At 36.2% G+C, this 21,169-nt stretch overlaps 1 protein-coding gene across 16 annotated transcripts in view; it reads left to right on the top strand.

Annotated features, from left to right (window-relative positions):
- CDH8 (cadherin 8) overlaps positions 1–21,169 on the top strand; it is a 1,221,794-nt gene that overhangs the window by 530,252 nt on the left and 670,373 nt on the right. Inside the window, exon 2 of one of the 16 annotated variants that reach the window (XM_084959947.1) lies at positions 18,419–18,497. The exons of the other annotated variants lie outside the window; for them this stretch is intronic. The gene's annotated coding sequence lies outside the window, so the exon portion shown is untranslated. The remainder of the gene's footprint in view (positions 1–18,418; positions 18,498–21,169) is intronic. 16 annotated transcript variants of the gene reach the window in all.

The following is a 21,169-nucleotide window of genomic DNA, read 5'->3' as shown; positions in this document are numbered from 1 at the left end:
AAAGCAGTGCCTGGAACACAGTAGACAATCAGTAAATATCATTGAATACCTAAAGAGACATTTTGGGGTAAGGGGAGGAGAATGGTGAAATTTGGGAAGCGTGTTCTGAAATAGAAAAAGTCCAACTTCAGAGACCTTCAATTCAGGTTGTAAGAGGAGACACACCATGTATTTATAACATATGAATCCCCTTCACTGGGATAGATAGTAGCAATAAAGAGATACAATTTTTTTTTTAAATAAAAAAAGATGTTTCCTGTCTTTGAAAGCTTTCCAATCTGGCAGAGGGAAAATAGGCTCTGATAGAAGTTAATATGGATCTACATAGAGAGGACAGGCATTGAAATCACTCTTTAAAATACTCATCCCGTTAAAATGCAAGATCCCTAGAAACAGAGCCATTTTATGTTGTTATAGTCCATTTTAAACATATGATTGATTGAGTGACACCAAAGGGTGTTTATTCCCAGAATCCAGCCTTGCTTTATCTGCTTCGGTGAATTCCTTCTTACTCCACCTTTGACCATTCTTCTTCTTCTGATTATAACTAGAAATGCCACCTCACCACTGTATTTTTGTCCATCCCTCTTTAAGCCCGAATTCTATAAAAACACATCTCTTACTGTGTTTATGTACCTAATGCTTAACTAATATTCTCTTTCACATATGCTATGTAATAGGTAATAATTATGATTTATATAATGTCATATATATGTATAACTTATATATGATTCACAAATAAATTTAAGAAAAATGTTTCTCATCCTAGCGTGAGTATCTGTAACGAATTTGGAATCTCTCATTTTTTGTTTCCAAATAATACAAACAGTTGACCATTTAATGAAGGAAGAAGTTTAATAAGGCAGTAGGTAAATAAGTACATCATAAAGACAATGAGAGCTGTGGTTTATAAACCTTACTCTGCTAGTTTTTCATCTGAAAACAGGAATAAGCTGTAGAGACGAGCTTGTTGGGGCTTCCAGCGTGAAGTTGGAATTAAAACTATACAATTATGACAAAAAATGATGTAAGCTAGGTAATATGTAAATAATGACATGTTTTTAAGATTTTAATTTACATTTCATTGTATTAAACTGTATTTTTCATGACTTTCTATATTTTTCTGGTGCAAGTACCAATCAGGGTCACTCCCTGGGATAGCATGTATGTCACATATATTAAAAGGTCATTTAAAAAGTTGAAGTATTAATTGATTCAAATTCACATATGAATCTCACCTGTAAAGGAAAGGTGTATGTTGGGAGGAGGCCTAAAATAAAGAGTAAATGTTGATACATACAGTCGATTGGAGATTATATGATGTTAAAACTTAATTGCATTTATGTCAATAAAGATAGAAATCATAAAAGATTAGATTTTACTAAATAAAAACACATTGACCATAATCAAAATTAAATATCTACAGATGTATATGACAGAGGATTGAGTCCATACTTATAAAAATATATTCAGCATTTGGAAAACAAACTACAGAAGAATAATTTAACATCCATTCAATGTAAACAAAACACCACTCTTAATAAAGTAGGGAGAAAAACTCAACCTGATAAAAAGCACCTACTGAAAAACTACAGTTAATATGTTTAATGATGGAAGGCTGAATGTTCTTCTAAGACTGAGAACAAGGCAAGAATGTCTGATGATAGCAGATCTGTTCATCACAGTACAAGATGCACTGGCCAATATAATGATGTAAGAAAAAAAGGTACTGAGAGTGGAAAAGAAGAAATAAAACTCTGTATACTGACAAAATAAACATCTATGTAGCTAATCCTCAGTAAGTAAATACTAGTTAAGAGCACAAGGATGCATTATTACTAACTTATTAGAATGAAAATCTTTTTAAAAAAATAACACACCTAACAAAAATGAACGTGAAGACATGAAGTGCTGGTGATGATACTGCTCAACTTGAATTCTCATACGTTGCTAGTGGGTATTCAAAATGGTATAGTCACTATGGAAGGCCATTTGGGAACTTCCTTTCCAGTCAAGCATTCCTAACTGTTCATTAGTTGATTGATGGATGAAGATATGATATATTTACACAATGGAATATTACTTTGCCGCCCACACACAAAAAATCTTGCTATTTGCAACAACATGGATAAATTGAGAATATTAAGCTAAGTGAAATGTCAGGGAAAAATATCATGTGATCTCTTAAAATGAAAACAGACTTGTAGATGCAGAAAGTAACTGAATGGTGTGGAGTGGAGGAGGAAGTGGGTGAAGGGGATTAAGAGGTGCAAACCTCTAGTTATGGCATAAATAATCGGTGGGAATATACAGTATAAGGGATGTAGTCAGTAATACTGTGGTGGGTGACTTTGTATGGGGACTGATGGTTTCTAGGCTTATTATTTTAATCATATCATAATGTATGCAAATGTCAAGTCACTGTGTAATATACAGATAGCTAATAGTGAAAACATGCTCAACTTCATTAATTGAGTAATGCAAATCAAAACTAAATGAGATACCACCTCACACCAGTCAGAATGGCTATCATTAAAAAATTCTACAAATAATAAATGCTGGAGGGGGTGTTCAGAAAAAGGAACCATCCTACACTGTTAGTGGGAATGTAAATTGATGCATCTGCTATGGAAAATAGTATGGAGGTTCCTGTTGCAGTTTACTGTATGATCCTGCAATCCCATTCCTTGCCATATATCCAGAAAAAACTCTTAATTTGCAAAGGTTCATGCACCCCAATATTTATTACAGCACTATTTGCAACAGCCAAGACATGGAAACAACCTAAATGTCCAGCAACAGATGAATGGATAAAGAGATGTGGTACATAAATAAAATGTAATACTACTCAGCTGTGAGAAAGAGTGAAATAATGCCATTTGCAGAAACATTGGTGGACCTAGAAATTATCATACTAAGTCAGAAAGAGACAAATATCATATATCATTCATATGTAGATTCCAAAGTATGATACAAATGAACATATTTACAAAATAGAAACAGACTTGCAGATGTAGAAAACAAGCTTATGGTTATCAAAGAGGAAAGAGGATGGGGGGTGTAAATTAGAATTTGGGGATTAGCAGATACAAACATATATATATATATTTTTTTTTTTTTTGGTCTTTTTGCCTTTTCTAGGGCCACTCCCACGGCATATGGAGGTTCCCAGACTAGGGATTGAATCGGAGCTGTTGCCACCGGCCTCCACCAGAGCCACAGCAACGCGGGATGTGAGCCATGTCTGTGAGCTACACCACAGCTCATGGCAACGCTGGATCCTTAACCCACTGAACAAGGCCAGGGATCAAACCTGCAACCTCATGGTTCCTAGTTGGGTTTGTTAACCACTGTGCCACGATGGAAACTCCAGATGCAAACTAATATATAAAAAATAGATAACAAGATCCTAGTATAAAGCACAGGAAACTATATTCAGTATCCTTTAAGAAGCCATAATGGAAAAGAAAGTGAAAAATAATGTATATCTATCTATCTATATGTATCAAGCACAACATTGCATATCAAGTAAATAAAAAAGGAAGTTTCTATCTTGAAGAAGCAGATTTAGAAAAATTCCAAATCTTGATTTTTCAATAAAATAGAAATTCTGAAAATAATCACTATGAGTACATGTGAAACTAACATATTTATGTCAACTACATTTCAATTAAAAAATTGATAACACCCTGAAAAACATAAAGTGAAGCATACACATACCATATTACCAAGCAATTCCATTCCAGGTTGTTATGTGAAAACACATGTTCACATAAAAACCTGCACACACATTTTTAAAGAACTTTATCCATAATTACCAGATACTGGATAAATCCAAAAGCCAGTCAACTGGTGTGAGTATAAAAATAAAATCTGTACAACATCATTCAGTGCAATATTACTGAATTATCAGTCATTAAGGAAGGAATTACTGATGTACACAATAACATGGATGGATTTCAGATGAATTATTTTTAAGGAATAGAAGGTGGAATATAAAGATGGACTCTATCTCTCTATACACCTTTCTGGTAAGAACCAAACTATGTGACCAACAAATTGGTGTTTTTAAGGGTTAGAGATGGGAGGAGTGGTTGATTACAAATGGGCAAAAGGGATTTTTTGAAATGATGGAATGCTCTGTAGCTTGATTATGGTAGTGTTTATGTAACTGTATTCATTTGCTAGAATCCATAGAACTTCAAATAGAATGAATTTTACTGTGTGTAAATTGTACCTCAAATAACCTGACTTAAAACGGTTAAAGTACTAAAACTATTTTGTAAATTAGAAAGAAAAGGAAATGCCACATGTCAAAGGACATAAACAGGCATTTCACGAGAGAATAATTGAAAGATCAGTTCAGAGTTGTTCACTGTTGCTAGTAACTGGATAAACTTAAAAAGCAAAATGATGCCTGATTTACCTAACCATAACATATGTATGGCTCATGTTCTGGAAAATACATATTTTCTTACATAAAAAACATGAAAATTGTTAAAGTGCTTAAATAGGGCAATACAGCAATATGCATCCTAATTCTAAATTATATTCATGTTTAGATCCAGCAGATCCACTGAAGGAAAAAGTAGATGTAAATGTTTAAAGAAATCTATTAATAAAGGTATTCATTTTAATAGGAAAAATAAGAGCTTTGAAAGTTCAAAGATAGAGACTGGGCAAAATTAATTGCATGCATTTATAAAGTGGAATAAAATATGGACATCAAAATGAGAATATTTATATTTGTATAAAGTTACTGATGTGGAATATGGGGACACGTAAGTAGAAAGTAATACATACAATATGATTATTTTAAGGTGTGTGTATATATATATATATATGTATATATATATATATAGCATACAAGATTATTCTTTTTTTTACCTCCATCTTTATTTTCCCATATTCTTGAATTATATGCCATGAAAAGCTTTTCAAATAATACATATTGTACTGTTTTCTTGATTTTGCTTTGCAGTATATTTCTGAAAAATTTCTTGCATTATTGTATCCTATATGTGGGATGTAAAATTAGATCCTGATGTATAATGATAACTGTAACAATTAACTGCAATATGCCCAGAAAGAAACTAAAAGGAAGTTCTCCAGTTACTTATCTCCAGGTAGCATAACAATGAAAATATTAACCACTTGTCTCATTGTTGACATGTAATATGTGAACACACACAGACACACCACAAAGACACCAACACAATCTATAGGAGAAGAAAAAGAATAACATGGTGATTAGATTTTTTGCTAAAGTTTTACTTTAGTGTATATTGACCATGTTTACTGCAGGCCACCAAATTTCAGAACCAAGTCCTTACAGTATTATTTAATCGCTTATGACCTCAGACAAGCTGCAGCTCATCCTCGTTATTCACACATTGCATATTTGCATATTTGCCCACATGTTCCCAGCTGAGGTTGAATAAGGAAATGCTCTGCCTTCTTGTTTCATCTTTCATGCTGTAACAAGTGTCTTCTTCATGGTCTATTTAAGTGGCACTTTTTTTTTTTTGCATTTTTGTGCTCTTTATTGATAATTTTGTTATTTGAAATGGCCCCCAGGTGTGGTGGTGCAGCATTATTTAGTGTTCCTGAGGGTAAGAAAGCTGTGATATACCTGACAAAGAAAATACCTGTGTTAGATAAGCTTGACTTAGGCATGAGTTATAATATTGTTGTCCATAATGAGGTCAATGTTAATGAATCTAAAATATAGATTAAATAAGTTGTCTTCAAACAGAAGCACATGATTAACAAGGTTATTTACTGATTGATCTATAGAAATTGTTGCCAGAGCCTCACAGGAAGCTAACTCTAATTCCCCTAGGAACAGTAGCTTGGTTTGCTAATTCAATGTTATAGCAATTTTAAAGGACATAACCACTGCCCACACCATGAGTTGACTCATTTGACACCAAAACTTCAGTTTTTTCATAACAATTTTCTGATAAATAATAAAAGTTTTCCTGTGAAAATATATTGGAAGCACAAGATTGATTTATTTAATTATATCAAGTAGGAGGGAGAAGAAAGACAAGACCCAAATACTTTTTTGAAGAGTTAGATGAGCAGAAAGGGAATCATATGTTACCTGATTATTTCATTCGAATTAGCTGATTAGCTTCTTAGCTCGGTGGATAATAAAATGACAAAACTTTTTTTAGTATTACAAGTGTAAAAAAAGAACTGCAGAGCTTTACTCAACCAATTTTAAGTGTATGCTTAAGAATCCCGTCTTAAATACATTGTATTGTGCTACTGTGGCAAATGAGAGATGGCAGTTTGGTTCTTAAGAAAATAATTACTACTAAATACACAGGGGAGTTTTAAAATATCATAATCTTATAGAACTAGTTAAATTTGAGGATAAATCTTTTCTTACGATCTGTAATAGATTCTGTAATTTACTCTACCAAATCAAAATTTAGATATCTATATATTTTTAAAAGCTAGCACACCAAGTTGTTAAGGATCAGTTTTTTTAACCTTTTTTTTTTTTGTTATAGTTGATTTACAATGTTATGCCAATTTCTTCTGTGTAGCAAGTGATCCAGTCATACATATATGAGCATTCCTTTTCTTACATTCTTTTCCATTGTGGTCTATTCCAAGATGCTAGCTGTAGTTGCCTGTGATATACAGTAGGACATCATTGCTTGTCCATTCTAAATGTAATAGTTTGCATCTACTAACCCCATAATCCCTATCCATCCTACTCTCTCCCTTCTCCCCCTTGGCAACCACCAGTCTGTTCTCTGTGTGGTCTGTTTCTGTTTTGTAGATAGGTTCCTTTGTGCCATACTTTAGATTCCACACGTAAGTGCTATCGTACGGTATTTGTCTTTCTCTTTCTGACTTACTTCACTTAGTATGAGAATCTCTAGTTGCATCCATGTTGTTGCAGATGGCATTACTTTGTTCTTTTTTATGGCTGAGTAGTATTCCATTGTATATATTTACTACATCTTGTTAATCCATTATCTGTCAGTGGACCTTTAGGTTATTTCCATGCTTTGGCTGTTGTGAATAGTGCTGTTCTAAACACAAGGGTGCATGTTGCTTTTTGAATTATACTTTCTATATATGCCCAGGAGTGGAATTGTTGGATCATATGGTAGTTCTATATTTAGTTTTCTGAGGAACCTCCATAAGGTTTTCTATAGTGGCTGCACCAGTTTGCATTCTCACCATCAGTGTAGGAGAGTTCCCTTTTCTCCACAGCCTCTTCAGCATTTTGTGGACTTACTAATGATAGCCATTCTAACTGATGTGAGGTGGTACCTCATTGTAGTTTTGATTTGCATTTCTCTAATAATTAGCAATGTTGAGCATTTTTTCATGTGCTTACTGGTGATGTGTATGTCATCTTTGGAGAAATGTCTGTTTAGCTCTTCTGCCCATTTTTTAACTGGGTTGTTTTTTGTTGTTGTTGTTGAGTGGATTTTATATTTTGAAGATTAAGCCCTTGTTGTTTGCATTGTTTGAAACTATTTTTTCCTATTTGGTAGGTTGTCTTTCTGTTGGCTTGTTTGTTTTTTATGGTTTCTTTTGCTGTGCAATAGCTTTTAAGTTTGATTAGGTCCCATTTGTTTATTTTTGTTTTTATTTCTAATGCTCTGAGAGACTGACCTTAGAAAACATTTGTACAATTGATGTCAGAGTCTTTTGCTTATGTTCTCTTCTAGGAGTTTGATGGTGTCTTATCTTACATTTAAGGCTTTAAGCCATTTTGAGTTTATTTTTGTGCATGGCATGAAGGTGTGTACTAATTTCACTGATTTACATGCAGCTGTCTAGTTTACCCAGCACCACTTGCGGAAGAGACTTTTCCTATTTTATATTCTTGCCTCCTTTGCTGAAGATTAATGGACAGTAGGTGTCTGGGTTTATTTCTGGGCCCTCTATTCTGTTCCATTGGTCCGTATGTCTGTTTTTGCACCAGAACTACACTGTCTTGATTACTATAGATTTATAATATTGTCCGAGGTCTGGGAAAGTTATGCCTCCTGCTTTTTTTCCCCCCCTTCAGGATTGCTTTGGCAATTGTGGGTCTTTTATGGTTCCATATGAATTTCTGGGTTGGTTGTTCTAGTTAGGCTAAAAATGTCATGGGTAATTTGATAGGGATCATATTAAACCTGTAGATTGCTTTGGGTAGTATGACCATTTTAACAATATTAATTCTTCCAATCCAAGAGCATGGGATATCTTTCCATTTCTTTGAATCCTCTCTAATTTCCTTGATTAATACTTTATAATTTTCAGTGAATAAGTCTTTCACCTCCTTGGTCAGGTTTATTCCTAGGTATTTAATTTTGGGGGTGTAATTTTAAAAGGTACTGTTTTTTATTTCCCTTTTCTCATATTTCATTGTTAGTGTACAGAAATTCAACCAATTTCTGAATGTTAATCTTGTATCCTGCTACTTTGCTGAATTTGTTTATCAGTTTGAGTAGTTTTTGTGTGGAGTCCTTAGAGTTTTCTATATATAATATCATGTTATCTGCAGATAGTGACAATTTTACCTCTTCTCTTCCAATTTGGATACCTTTTATTTCTTTTGTTTGTCATATTGCTGTGGCTAGGACTTCCAATACTATGTTGAATAAAAGTGCTGAGTGTGGGCATCCTTATTTTGTTCCAGATTGTAGTGGGTAGGCTTTCACTTTTTCTCCATTGAGTATTATATTTGCTGTGGTTTTGTCATGAATGGCTTTTATTATGTTAGATATGTTCCCTCTGTATCCACTTTGGTAAGAATTTTGATCATGAATGGATTTTGAATTTTGTCAAATAGGTTTTCTGTTTCTATTGAGATGATCATGTGGTTTTTGACTTTTATTAATGTGGTGTATGACATTGATTGATATGCATATGTTGAACCATCCTTGTAAACTTGGTATTAGTCCCACTTGGTCATGGTGTATGATGTTTTCTATGTGTTGCTTGATTCAGTTAGCTAGAATTTCGTTGAGAATTTTTGCATGTATAATCATCAAAGTTACTGGCCTATAATTTATTTTTTTTGGTAGTATCTTTGTCTGGTTTTGGTATTAGGGTGATGGTGGCTTCATAGAATGTCTTTGGGAGTCTTCTTTCTTCTTCAGTCTTTTGGAAAAAATTAATAAGAATAGGTATAAGTGCTTCATTGTGTGCTTTGTAGAATTCACCTGTGAAGCCATCTGGTCCTACATTTTTGTTTGTAGGAAGTGTTTTTATTATTCAATTTCATTTCTAGTGATTGATGTGTTCAAATTACCTGTTTCTTCTTGATTTGTTTTGATGGGCTATATATCTCTAGAAAGTTGCCTGTTTCTTCTAGGTTGTCAAATTTGTTAGCATATAATTGTTTATAGTGTTCTCTTACTTTTTTTGTATTTCTGATTATCAGTTGAGATTTGTCCTCTTTTCAGTTTTTTTTTTAGGCACAGCCATGCAGGGTACAGGCCGCATCTGTGACCTACACCACAGTTCACAGCAATTTCGGATCCTTAATCCACTGAGTGAGGCCAGGGATCGAACCTGCAACCTCATGGTTCCTATTTGGATTCATTAACCACTGAGCCGTGACGGGAACTCTTGCAGTTTTCATTTCTTATTTTGTTTATTTGGGTTTTCTCTCTCTTCTTGGTGAGTCTGGCTAGAGGCTTGTCAATTTTGTTTGCCCTTTCAAAGAACCGGCTCTTGGTTTTCTTGATTTTTCTTTTTTGTTGTTGTTTTTTAAATCTCTATTTTATTGATTTCCTCTTTGATTCCTCCTTCAAATCTGAATGAGAGTCTTGGTATATAAAGTAATCTTGGTTGGAGGTTTATTCCTTTCATCGCATTAAATATATCATGTGACTCCCTTCTGGCCTGCAGAGTTTCTGCTGAAAAATCTGGTGATAACCTTATCGGGGTTCCCTTGTATGTTATTTGTTTCTTTTCCCTAGCTGCTTTCAATATTTTCTCTTTGTTGTTAATTTTGGTCAGTTTGATTAACATGTGTCTCGGGGTGTTCAACCTTGGCTATATTTTATATGGTACTCGTTGAGCTTCATGGATTTTAGTGAGTGGTTCCTTTCCCATGTTAGGGAAGTTTTTGGCTATTATCTCTTGGAAAATTTTTTCTGTCCCATTTTCTCTCTCTTCTCCTTCTGGCACCCCTATAATATGGATGTTGGTGTGTTTAACATTGTCCCAGAATTCTCTTAGACTCTCTTCATTTCTTTTCAGTCTTTTTTCTCTTTTCTGTTCCACATCTGTGATTTCCGCTAGTCTGTTCTCCACCTCACTTATTCATTCTGCTGTCTCCTATATTCTGCTGTTGTCTGCTTCTAATGAATTTTCTATTTTGATTATTAGATTTTGCATCTCTTCTTGCTTAAGTTTTAGACCTTGCATTTCTTTGCTCAGTGTTTCCTGTAAATGATCCATCTTTGCCTCCAGTTTATTGCCAATGTTTTTCATCATCTTCAGCATCAACAGTCTGAAGTCTTTTTCCTGGAGGCTGAAAATCTCCTGATCACTTAGTTGATTTTCTGGGGTTTTTTCTTTCTCCCTCATCTGAGTTATAGTTCTCTGTTGTTTCATTTTTATAGGTTTTTGGTGTGGTGACCTTTTTGCAGACAATAGAGTAGTAGCCTCTCTTACTTATGGTGTCTGCCCCCTTGTGGCTGAAGTTGGTATGGGGGCTTGCTGTAGGATTCCTGATGGGAGGGACTTGTCCTGCCAACTGGTAGGTGGGGCTGATTCCTATCCCTCTGGTGGGTGGGGCTTTGTCTCTGGGTGAGATTAGAGGTGGCTGTGCGCCTGGGGGTCTTTAGGCAGCCTGTTTACTGATGGATGGGGCTGTGAGCCCACCTGGATTATTGTTTGGCCTGGGGCTTCTCAGGGCTGATGGCTGGTCCAGATTTTCCCAAAATGGCCACCTCCAGAGAAATGCATGCTGATGAATATTCCCAAGAGCTTTGCCTCCAATGCCCTTCCCCCACAGCAAGTCACAGTCACCCCCTGTTTTCCCAGGAGATCCTCCAAGAAATGCAGTCAGGTCTGACCCAGATTCCTATGGAGCCTTTGCTTTGCCCTGGGACCTAGTGTACATGAAAGTCTGTGTGTGCCTTTTAAGAATGAGGTCTCCATTTCCTCCTGTCCTGTGGCGCTCCTGTGCACAAGCCCCACTAGCCTTCAATGCCAGATGCTCTGGGGGCTTTTTCTCCCAGTGCCAGATCCTCAGGCATGGGGATTTGACGTGGGGCTCAGAACTCTCACTCCTGTAGGTGAGTCTCTCTATACAGTTACTTTCCAGTCTGTGGGCTTCCCACCTGGGAGGTATGGGGTTGCTTATATCATGTAATCGCCCCTCCTACCTCTTGATGTGGCCTGCTCTTTGTCTACTGGAGTAGGATATCTTTTTGAAAGTTTCCCATTCATTTGGTTGAAGGTTGCTCAGCATTTGGTTGTAATTTTGTTGTTTTTATGAGAGAAGTTGAGCTCCCTCCAGTCCTTCTCTTCTGCCATCTTAATCCCCTTTGATTTCCTCTTTTATCTTAATGGTTTCTTTCCTTCTGCTGATTTTAATTTTTCTTTGTTCTTTTTTTTTCTAATTCTTTTATACGGTAGAGTAAGTTGATGATTTGAGATTTTTCTTATTTTTGCTATGAACTTCCCTCTAAGAACTGCTTTTGTGACATCCCACAAATTTTGTGTGGTTGTGTTTTTACTGTCATTTGTCTCAAGGTATTTTTCGTTGTCATTTTTTATTTCATTCACCCATTAGTTTTTTTAGTAACATTTTGTTTAATCTCCATGTAGTCTGTTTTTTCTTTTCTCTTTTCCTGTGGTTGATTTCCAGTTGTATGCCATTGTGGTCAGAAAGGATGGTCAAAGTCATTTCTACACTCTTAAATTTGTTGGGGTTAGTTTTGTGCCCCAGTATGTAGTCAATCCTGGAGAATGTTCTGTGTGTATTTGAAAAGAATGTATATTCTGTACAAATAGGTTTAGTGTTGTGGTATTCTTTTAGTTTTTGTTTTTGTGAGAAATTCTTTATTCTTCAATTTTAAATAGTAATCTTTCTGGGTAGAATATTCTAGGTTGCAATTTTTTTGCCTTTTTTTAAGATTTTTACTTTTTCTATAGTAGTTAATTTAAAATATTCTGTCAAAAATTTTTCCCTTTTAAAACTTTGACTATATCTTCCCACTCTCTTCTGGCCTGCAGACTTTCTGTAGAGAAATGAGCTGATATCTTTATGGGGGTTCCTTTGTAATTAACTTATTGTTTTCCTCTTGCTGCCTTTAGAATCCTTTCCCTATCTTTAACTTTTGTCATTTTTATTATAATATTTTGTTGTGTATGTTTGTTTGGGTTCTATTTGTTTAGAGCCCTCTGTGCTTCCTATACCTGGATATTTGCTTCCTTCTTTAGATTTGTAAAGTTTTCAGCCATAATTTCTGCAAATGTGTTTTAAATTCCCTTTTATTTTTCTTCTCATTCTGGAATCCCTGATATGTGTAGATTGGCTCACTCCTTATTATCCTATAGATCCCTTATACTTCTTTTCTTTTCTTTTTTCTTATTTCAGTTTGGCTTTCTGTCTTGATTGTGTTTGTGTGAGTTCCAGTATCCTATCTTCCAAGTCACTTATCTGTTCCTTTGCTTTATTCATTCTGCTATTCAATGCCTGCAACTCATCTTTGTCTCTGCAAATGAATTTTCTAATTTTTCTTGGCTCCTCTGTATGGTTTCTAGTTCCTTTTTAAAGTAATCTGTGTTATTGTTGATCTTCATTCATAATTCCTTCAGTATTTTTATTACCTTCTTTTGAACTTAATGTCCATTAGACTTCCAGCATCTGTTCCATTGTTTACTCCTTCAGGGGAATTTTCCTGTTTTTTTAAACTGGAAATAGTTCCTGTATTTCATTATTTTGTTTATATTTTTCCTACTCTGTGAGTTTAGGGAAAACAATTACCTATTGTAGTCTTGAAGGGCTATTTATTTACAAGAGTGTCCCTGGGTAGCTTGGGAGGGTTTACTCTCTTTCAGTCTATACACACACACATATAATTTATTATTTTTTGCACGAGTGCTGCTTTTTGGTTTGGATGCTTACAGTCTCTTTCCTCAGTGTGTGCAGACCATTATCTTCTTGATGTGGGTGTGAAATTGTATGGCCTGCCAGTGCTTACAGGGAGGTGGCGGCAGTGGGCAGTGCCTGTAGGTGGCACCTTGTTGCTGGGCCTTGGCAGTGGCAGGGACCCATGGGGAGATGGGGGCCAGTCTCCTCCTGGTCATAAGGCCCTGGGCAGTGCCAGTGACCCTCAGGTAGATGGGGGTGGCACCTAGAGCCCTTGGCAGCAGCAGTGGCCAAACATGTACATTCACAGCTTCCTCTCAGGAGTGCTGGTCCCATCTTGATTCTTTCTTTTTTTTTTTTCTCTCTCTCTCTTCGCTTCTTTCCCTGTCTCTCTTCTCTTCTTTCCCTGTCTCTCTTCTCTTCTTTCCCTCCCTCTCTCTCTCTCTTCTCTTCTCCCTCCCCCTTTTGTTCTATCTAGTCATATGAAGGGTTTCTTGACCTTTTCGGGAGTCTGAAATCATCTTCCAGCATTCAGTAGAAGTTCTGTGCAAATCGTTCTACGTGTGGATGGCTTTGTGTGTGTGTGTGTATGTGTGTGTGTGTGTGTGTGTGAGAGAGAGAGAGAGAGAAAGAGATAGAGAAAGTGATTGCCACATCCTATTCCTCTGCCATCTCGATGCTGCTTCATGATCTAAGTTTAAAAACCATGGAGAGGGCAAAGATAGACATTGTATGTGTAATTCAATTATCCTAACCTGGGAATTGTGATATGACAGGGTTTCAACATGTTTTGAATGAATGAGGTGTTATGGTAAGGCTATGATCAAAGTGGTCCTGGTTTGCCAAGGGAGAAAAAAATAAAGAAGGCTCTTTGGTTCAGAAAGTGAATAAAGAGGAGGTGACACCTGAGTTGATACTTGATGGATGAATACCAGTTAGCTTGATAGAGAAATATCAAGAGACTTTCTGGGAGATAGAGCAGCTTTTGCCGAAATAGTAGAAATGAAAACTTGTCATGTTGGTAATGAAGCACTGTTCAACTGGAAAATTAGGTGGGTCTTCAGGATTTTTGAAAGATGATCCTACAGTGAGAGAAGCAGTGATAAGATCATAAACAGTGTTAGGATGTTAGGGGTTTGAGAATTCAATGAAAATTAAGGAATTTTTTAAATTTAATCAATACTCAATAGGTACTAAATGCTTAAAATGTGTTCAATATTGTGCTAAATACACAGAGACAGGGTGTTACCACATCCTTATGGAAAGATGCTGTTGTTAAAGGAACGAAAGCAAAATACTGATATATGGAATGCTGTGAATGAAACAAAGAGGGTTAATAATAGAAGATACAAAGAGCCATGTACCAGAGCAAGAGGAAAAGCCAGGCCAAATGAAATGACAAGGTCAAGGTTTGATATTGTTTCAGACATAGAGTGGAAGACACCAAGCATAAATCAGCAAGGAGAGTCCCCTAGCAGTGTCCAAGAGATGGAGGGAAATAGATCTTGCACTTCTGTGTTGTTCTAGGATATATTTTAGCTGAGTATCTTTATGCAACACAATAAAATAAAAGCACTTTATAAAATCAGAAAAGCATTTATATTGGCAAAGGCTCCCTAGGGAATCATTTGTTCCCTTTCTGTATGGTGCCAGTGTTGTTGGGAAGGATACTCTTGAGAGATGTCAGATCTTAGTCGTCCATATGGGAAAATGCTTTATAAAAATAAATTGCTGTTTGTTGTCAGAGACCTCATCTCCGTTTATCTCTTCTTATCTCTGAAGTGCAATATGGAACATGTCTTTCAGGGATTTCTAGGGTAAATACACATTTTTCATTGAATACAAGAGTAAAATGAGGCTTCTAGCAAGTGTTATGTTACTGGGTTCAAGGGACATTGTTTTACATATTTTTTTAAAAACTTTGTTCTTACAAAGCCAGTTATTGCTGCCCCCAGACTTCTGATTTTTTTCCTTTTTTTCACCTGTATGCATTAGCTTTTTGAGCAGTCTCCTTTCTATTTGAAATGAAAAGTTCTTAAGGTTATATCTTTGTAACTCAATAATGTTAAAAGTAATGAGAATGAGGATGAAGGTTAACATGAAATTTCCCTGGAAAAAATTAGAAAATTTGTTTTCAGTAATAAGCACATTCTAGCTACAAAACACAAATGGGAATTTTTGCAAAGGACACTCCATCTGAAGTCACAGAGATCCTTGAATGGGCCCTATACTTGACTCTAGCACCTCCCATGGGAGGCACAGTCTACAGGCAGTCCCACAGGCTCAGGGATCCAGCAGGAGATACTTTGGTCTGCATCTCAGAAAATTCTGAATTAGTTCTCTACTTGGCTTCAACCTCCAGTGATAGTCAGGTAGCAGTCCATACTGACCAAAGTCCTAGCAGGAGACATGCCTATCCATGCCTCTGGAACCTGGTCTGCAGACCTCAGTCTTGACTGTGGACTGTGGAATAGTCTTGGACTCAGTTCTAACTCCTCTCAGACATGCTTCAGTGCCAGTCCTGCACCACCACCCCCTAAATGACCTGGCAGTGACCCTTCAAGGGACCTGTAGGAAACCAAATTCATCTGTACAGGTGGTAATAAGCCTATTGTCTTAGAACCAAACTGTGGACCCTGAAGTGGAACCTTATCTCAGTGCCATCCTTTATGTGAACTCATACACAAGTCACTTGAAATTAGCTGGTTAGAGGAACAATCAATCAATCAATCAATAAAAAGATTGAAGAAATCCTGTGTGAATTATGGGACAATATTAAGTAAACTAACATTTGCATTATGGAAGTGACAGAAGGATGAGAGACAAAGGGGGCAGAAAGCTTATTTTGAGATATAATATCTAAAAAATTCTATAAATCATAGAAGAGATGTGGGTATCACAGGTACAGGAAGTTGAAAGGGCCTCAAGAAAGTTCTACCCAAAGAAAAATACTCCAGACATGGTATAATCCACATGTTAAAAGTCAAAGACAGAGAATTATAAAAGCAGAAAAAGAGAAAATACCTCATCATATGGAGAAATCTTTCAGGACAAGAAGTGGAATGATGAAAAGAGAGCAATATAATAGTTGTAGGGACTTAAATATTCAACTTTCAAGATTGGAGAGATTATTCAGACAAAAATGTATGTAAGAATACAGTGAATCTACACAACTATTGACCAAAAAACACTTAAAAGACATAAAAAACGGAGTTCCTGTTGTGGCACAGTGTAAACGAATGTGACTAGTAACCATTAGGTTTCGGGTTTGATCCCTGGCCGTGTGCATTGGGTTAAGGATCTGGTGTTGCTGTGAGCTGTGGTGTAGGTCACCTATGCAGCTTGCATCCTGTGTTGCTGTGGCTCTAGTGTAGATTAGCAGCCGTAGCTTTGATTTGACCCTTAGCCTGGGAGTCTCCATGTGCCGTGGGTGCAGGCATAAAAAGACAAAAGATGAAAAAGTTAGAGAGACATAAAAAACATTGTGTCCAACACCAGAGTACACATTCCTCTTAAGTGCACATGGGACATTCTCTAGGATCTTATGTTGACCCACAGAGCAAGCCTTAACAAATTAAAAAAGGTTAAAGTCATGCCAAGTACTAATTTCAACACAATGGCTTGAAGCTAGAAATCAATAATAGAAATACAAAAAAATTAACAAATATGTGGAAATTAAGCAACATGCTCCTGAATAACCAATGGTCAAAGGAGAAACTAAAAGGGAAATCAAAAAATATTTTGAGGGAGTTCCATTGTCACTTAGTGGTAATGAGCCGCTCTAGTATCCACAAGGCTGCAGGTTCGATCCTTGGCCTTTCTCAGTGTGTTAAGGATCCAGCATTGCCATGAGCAGTGTATTGGTCACAGACATGGCATGGATCTGGCATTACTGTGGCTGCAGCTCTGATTCAACTCCTAGCCCGGGAACTTCCATATGCCATGGTTGTGGCCCTAAAAAAAAACAAAAAATACTTTGAAACAAAGGCAGATGAAAACACAGCATCCTAAAACTTAAGGGATGTAGTAGAAGCACTTCTGAAAGCCAAGTTTGTAGAGATAAATGGCTATATTAAGGAAAAGTTAAGATCTAAAATAAGCAACCCAACTTTATACCCCCTGGAACTAGAAAAAGAAGAATAAACCCAAGTTAGCAGAAGAAAGGAATTAATAAAGATTAGAACAGAAATAAATGTTATAGTGACCAGAAAGACAATCAGAAAACAAAACTGAAAAAGAAGAAAACATAAAACTGCAGGTTTGTTTTGTAAAGATAAAATTGGCAAACCTTTAGATACACTAATAAAGAGGTGAGTCTAACAGGGTAATGAATGAAAGAAGAGGCATTGCAGCTGACATCACTGAAATGTAAAGAATCGTAACAGGCTATTATAAATAATTATACATTAACAAAATAACCTTAAAGGAATGGACAAAGTCCAAGAAAGAAACAACTGACCAAGAATTAATCATGAAGAAATATATATTAAACAGTAATGAAAAACCTCCAACAAAGAAAAGCTCTGAAGCTGTTCATTTCGCTTGTGAATTCTACCAAACATTTAAAGAATTAATGCCATTCCCTCTCAAATTCTTCCCCAAAAATCGAAGAGCAGAAACACTGCTGAACTCACTATACTTGGCCAGCATTACCACTTCAAAGCCAGAAAAGGACATTCCAATAACAGAAAACTATAGGTCAATATATCTCCGATAAATATAGAAGTAAAAATTCCCAACAATATACTGGGAAACCAAATTCAACTGCACATTAAAAGGATCATAGACCATGATCAAGTGGGAATTATCCCTGGGATGCATGGATGGTTCAGTGTACACAAAACAATAATTAGATGATATAAACTGTGAGCAAGAGCTAGGAGCTTTACAGAAGGGGTATCCAGCTGTCTAATTTGGAGGAATTCATGACTTCCTGATCAGGAAGGATTTTCTAATTATGCTTTCTGAGATGAGCCTTTGGTGAAAATGAAGAGGCTTTCTCGTAGCAGGGAGCCCATGAGTGTGGTGGAAAGGTCGAGATTTTGGATTTTGGAGACCTCCTAGGAGCCCCAATTCTGCCATTATTTTAGAATATTCATGTGATGCGCTTTCTCATTTGAAAATACAAGTAAAAACTTAAAGTATATGTTGCATAAATTATGAGAATTCTGTTACCTGATTAATACTTATTTACTTTGAAAGCTTAGCTTAAACATCATTTATTCAAACAGATCTTTGACCATTGTGTTCAGTTTTGTGAGTATATTTGTATTTTCTCTACATATGTCTTTGTCATGAAATTCTACATGCTAGTGATTATGTATTTATTGTCTTTCTTTCTAGTTAGACAGCGAAGCTCTATCAAGGAAGGTTCATGTTTATCTCCATGTGGAATGCTGGCCTCTAGGACAGTGCCTGGCAGGTGAATAATTTGTTGCTGACTGACTATTTCCAGAAACCATTTGGTGGGCATCCCACATTATCAGAAGGGAAGAATAACTCCCTTTCAGGCAGTGTTGGCCTGAAGTCCAGAATAAATCAGTTTAATATATGAATTTATCTGACTATTTCAGTGAAAGAGCAATAAAGCATCATTTTACAGAAATATCTGACACCAAATGGTAGCAAAAGAAAGTTCAGTTAGGGAATATTCAGGAACTGTGAAAAAAAGATCCTAAACTATATTTTTAAACAGCTTCAGAGAATTAAAAACAACAAATCAAAGTGCAACACTACTGCAAGCAAAATTTGTGTCCCCATAAAGATAGATACATTGCAAATCACACTGTCTTTAAGTTTGATTCTGCTCTATGAGAAACAGGTCTAACATGCCTTGAACAAGTAAGAAAAAAAGAAGTTTGATGTATATCTTTTTTAGGTATGCTTTATGATCTATGGCAGGGAGGCAGTCGCATCTGTCTAAATATATCAGAGACTAGAGCTTGGTGACATGTTTCTTTTGGAGGAAATTCATTACTACTTCCTGCAATAGGAAAGCAATGCACAGTTCACATTAGAGATGTTTCAGGGACTGGAAAGATTGATTTATGGTGAGATATTACAGCAATTAAATATGCACTGTGAAAAAAAACTAAAGTACATAACTAATGTCTGAGGGATATAAATACTAAGAAATAACAGGAATTTTTGAGATGATAAAAATATTGTGATGAAGAGTAATGAGATGAAATCAAGACATTAGAGATGCTTCTGACTGGAAACATTCCAGAAACTGTCTTCCTGGGTGTATTAGTTTCCTAGGGCTGCGCTAACAGAGTACAACAAACTGGGTAGCTTAAAATAACAGAACTTTATTGTATGACAGTTGTGGAGTCTGTAAGTCCAAAATAAAGGTGTCATTAGGGCTATCTTCTCTAGGGAAAGGCTCTAGAATACAATCTGTCCCATGTCTTTTTCTTAGATTCTATTGTCTCCAGCAGTCCTTGGCATTCCTTACCTTGAAGCTGCATGATTTCAATCTTTGCATCTATCTCAACATAACATTTTTCTCTATGTGTGTCTTCACATTGTCTTCTTATAAGGACCCTGGTCATATTGGATTAAGGGTCTACTGTATGTACAGTTGTGCTAAAATGTACTCCGTGAGAATGTGCCTGTGGGAAAACTATAACGAGTCATAACCAAGCCAGAGTCAGCCACTGTAAGTGGAAAAACTGGAATTCAGACACTGACTTGATCCTCTTCTTATCGTTTTCTCTTTCTCTCTTCAGTGTGCATTCTCCCACTTTGATGTCCTATTTTATTGATAATGAGTTAATAGGAAAATGTATTTTTAATTTTTATTAGCTATTTAAAACTTACCTGAGAATTTGTAATGCAGAAGCCTGTTTTTCCTATTTTATCAGGAAATGAATTACAAATCTTAATGCAAAGTTTGCTGGGGCCCAGGAGATCTGTGGCATGTGGGTGCGTGTCATGCCCTGGGGCCCCTAGCCGGGCAAGAACCACAGTGTCTACTTTAATGCTGCACTAAATTAGTGAATGCGGAAGCTCTTTAGGTGTTGCTATTTCAGGTTATGCCTTTTCCTCTATTCATTCATATGTTCATGACATACATATTGAGTTCTGTCTAGTACAGTCCTTGGCACTGGTGGTAAAAAAGTCAGAAAAGGTACCAGCCCTTAGGAGAGTACATTCGAATTGGAGATTCAAACAATAAACAACTATCAAATTAATAAGCATAATGACTTAATGATATCATGATACTATGAAGAGTAAGTTGGGTGATGTAATAAGAATGACTGGACACTGCTCTAGATAGAGTTGTCAAGGAAGCCCATTTTAATCAAGTGGCATTTTAATGATGCCGCTGACATCAGAATGATGGCAAAGAGCCAGCCACAAAAGGGGAATGCTTTCCAGGAAAAGGACAAACCAAAGTGCAAAAGCTTGCTGCTGTACATGTGCAAAAATAGATGGAAAATGAGTCAAGATGACACTCATTGGGATTCTTTAGAATATTTGTTTTTGTTACTTGTGTTTTAGACACTTGATGCTGGTGGCAGTGTAAAGGAGAGACTCAGTTAAACCAATCTCAGTAAAAAGGGTGATCAATAGTCCTGGTGTGAGAAATGAGCCTAGACTAGGATAAGGTGTTTGGGTTGAAAGAAGTGAGTGATCACAGCAAGAAAACTGGGCTGGGAGAAAGTTGGTGTCTGCAGAGGCATCATGACTGGTGTGATGATTATGTGGGTGAACCCACACGTTACAGAAGACTGTCAGTATGAAATGAATGTTGCTTTCATTTTGAGATCTGTTCCCCACTTAAGTTTATGAGCCAAGAATTATGGAAAAATACATAGGGCATGGGTAAAAGAGAAATTAGACATCTCAAAAAAAAAAAAAAAAACCTTTCTAGTGATGGTTTTACCGACCAAGGAAAATTGGGACATGTCATGGTAGATGGCAGAGGTCAGATTTTTTACCTTTCCTCTCGCTGATGATAATTATATGTCATAATGCATATTGTAATTGTGGCAGTGCCAAGCCAGATGACCTGATAGATATTTTCAATTTGTAATTTCTTTGCTGCAAAATTAAAGTATTAATCAACTAAAAGCCTGCTAGGCTGGT

Source organism: Sus scrofa, chromosome 6, assembly GCF_054392235.1.
Source record: "Sus scrofa isolate SSC_HxYL_T2T_F1_AM1 chromosome 6, Sscrofa_HxYL_maternal_Yorkshire_Landrace_v2.0, whole genome shotgun sequence".
In the NCBI taxonomy this organism is placed as follows: Eukaryota; Metazoa; Chordata; class Mammalia; order Artiodactyla; family Suidae; genus Sus; species Sus scrofa.
This window is presented reverse-complemented; position numbering and strand designations above follow the sequence as displayed.